The sequence below is a fragment of the Macaca thibetana genome, chromosome X, assembly GCF_024542745.1.
Source record: "Macaca thibetana thibetana isolate TM-01 chromosome X, ASM2454274v1, whole genome shotgun sequence".
Classification (NCBI taxonomy): domain Eukaryota; kingdom Metazoa; phylum Chordata; class Mammalia; order Primates; family Cercopithecidae; genus Macaca; species Macaca thibetana.
Window position 1 is genome coordinate 80,050,927 of NC_065598.1, and position 3,125 is coordinate 80,054,051.

The following is a 3,125-nucleotide window of genomic DNA, read 5'->3' on the forward strand; positions in this document are numbered from 1 at the left end:
ATAAAAGGTTACAGGAATTGCTAATCAGAATAACCAGTTTAGAGAAGAACATAAATGACGTGATGGAGCTGAAAAACACAGCACAAGAACTTCACGAAGCATACGCAAGTATCAATAGCCAAATCAATCAAGCAGAAAGAGGATATCAGAGATTGAAGATCAACTTAATGAAATAAAGCATGAAGACAAGATTACAGAAAAAAGAATGAAAATGAATAAACAATGTCTCCAAGAAATAGGGAACTATGTGGAAAAAACAACCCTACAATTGATTGGTATATGTGAAAATGACAGGGTGGATGCAATCAATTTGGAAAAACCACTTTAGGATATTATGAAGGAGAACTTCCCCAACCTAGCAAGACAGTCCAAGATTCAAATTCAGGAAATACAAAGAATGCCACAAAGACACTCCACAAGAAGAAAAATCCCAATATACATAATCATCAGAAACTCCAAGGTTGAAATGAAGGAAAAAAGTTAACGGCAGCCACAGAGAAAGGTCAGATTAACTACAAAGGGAAGCTCACCAGACTAACAGTGAATCTCTCAGCAGAAACCCTACAAGCCAGAAGAGAGTGGGGGACAATATTCAACATTCTTAAAGAAAAGAATATTCAACCCAGAATTTCATACCCAGCAAAACTAAGCTTCTTAAGTGAAGGAGAAATAAAATCCATTACAGACAACAAATGCTGAGGAATTTTGTCACCACCAGGCCTGCCTTACAAGAGTTCCTGAAGGAAGCACTAAATACATTTATATATATATACACATTTTTAATATATATAATATATATTCACATTATATATATAAATACATTTAAATATATATATATATATATATATATATATATAAATAAAAGGGTACCAGCTACTGCAAAAACACGTCAAAATATAAAGACCAATGACACCATAAAGGAACTGCATCGATGGAGACCCGGAGCAAGATGGCCAAATAGGAACAGCTGCAGTCTCTAGTGTCCAGTGCGAGCGACACAGAAGATGGGTGATTTCTGCATTTTCAACTGAGGTACCGGGTTCATCTCACTGGGGAGTGCCTGAAAATCAGTGCTGGTCAGCTGCTGCAGCCCGACCAGTGAGAGCTGAAGCAGGGCGAGACATCACCTCACCTGGGAAGTGCAAGGGGAAAGGGAATCCCTTTTCCTAGCCAGGGGAACTGAGACACACAACACCTGAAAAATCTGGTAACTCCCAGCCTCATACTGTGCTTTACCAAGGGTCTTAGCAAATGGCACACCAGGAGATTATATCCCACACGTGGCCGGGAGGGTCCCACGCCCACGGAGCCTCCCTCATTGCTAGCACAGCAGTCTGCAATCTAACTGCAAGGCAGCAGCAAGGCTGCAGGAGGGGCGCCTGCCATTGCTGAGGCTTAAGTAGGTAAACAAAGCCGCTAGGAAGCTCGAACTGGGTGGAGCCCACTGCAACTCAAGGAGGCCTGCCTGTCTCTGTAGACTCCACCTCTGGGGACAGGGCATAGCTAAACAAAAAGCAGCAGAAACCTCTTCAGATGCAAATGACCCTGTCTGACAGCTTTGAAGAGAGCAGTGGATCTCCCAACACAGAGGTTGAGATCTGAGAATGGACAGACTGCCTGCTCAAGTGGGTCCCTGATCCCTGAGTGGCCTAACTGGAAGACATCCCCCACTAGGTGCAGACTGATATCCCACAGCTCACACGGCAGGGTACAGCCCTGAGATGAAGTTTCCAGAGCAAGAATCAGACAGGAACACTCGCTGTTCAGCAATATTCTATCTTCTGCAGCCTCCGCTGCTGATACCCAGGCAAACAGGGTCTGGAGTGGACCTCAAGCAATCTCCAACAGACCTACAGCTGAGGGTCCTGACTGCTAGAAGGAAAACTAACAAACAGAAAGGACACCCACACCAAAACCCCATCAGTATGTCACCATCATCAAAGATCAAAGGCAGATAAAACACAAAGATAGGAAAAAGCAGGGCAGGAAAGCTGGAAACTCAAAAAATAAGAGCGCATCTCCCCCCAAAAGGAACGCAGCACATCACCAGCAACGGACCAAAGTTGGATGGAGAATGGCTTTGATGAGTTGAGAGAAGAAGGCTTCAGTCAATCAAACTTCTCACAGCTAAAGGAGGAATTACATACCCAGCGCAAAGAAACTAAAAATCTTGAAAAAGGAATGGAAGAATGGATAACTAGAATAATCAATGGAGAGAAGGCCATAAACGAAATGACAGAGATAAAATCCATGACACGAGGAATACGTGACAAATGCACAAGCTTCAGTAACCGACTCGATCAACTGGAAGAAAGAGTATCAACGATTGAGGATCAAATCAATGAAATGAAGCAAGAAGAGAAGTCTAGAGGAAAAAGAAATGAACAAAGCCTTCAAGAAGTATGGGATTATCTGAAAAGGCCAAATCTACATCTGATTGGGGTGCCTGAAAGTGAGGGGGAAAATGGAACCGAGTTGGAAAACACTCTCCAGAATATCATTGAGGAGAACTTCCCCAACCTAGTAAGGCAGGCCAACATTCAAATTCAGGAAAACAGAGAATGCCACAAAGATACTCCTCGAGAAGAGCAACTCCAAGACACATAATTGTCAGATTCACCAAAGATGAAATGAAGGAAAAACTGTTAAGGGCGGCCAGAGAGAAAGGTCAGGTTAACCACAGAGGGAAGCCCATCAGACTAACAGCAGACCTCTCGGCAGAAACTCTACAAGCCAGAAGAGAGTGGGAGCCAATATTCAACATACTTAAAGAAAAGAATTTTCAACACAGAATTTCATATCCAGCCAAACTAAGTGTCATCAGTGAAGGAGAAATAAAATCCTTTACAGACAAGCAAATGCTTAGAGATTTTGTCACCACCAGACCTGCCCTACAAGAGACCCTGAAGGAAGCACTAAACATGGAAAGGAACAATCAGTACCAGCCCTTGCAAAAACATGTGAAAATGTAAAGACCATCGAGGCTAGGAAGAAACTGCATCAACTAATGAGCAAAATAACCAGCTAATATCACAATGACAGGATCAAGTTCACACATAACAATATTAACCTTAAACGAAAATGGACTAAATGCTCCAATTAAAAGACACAGACTGGCAAATTGG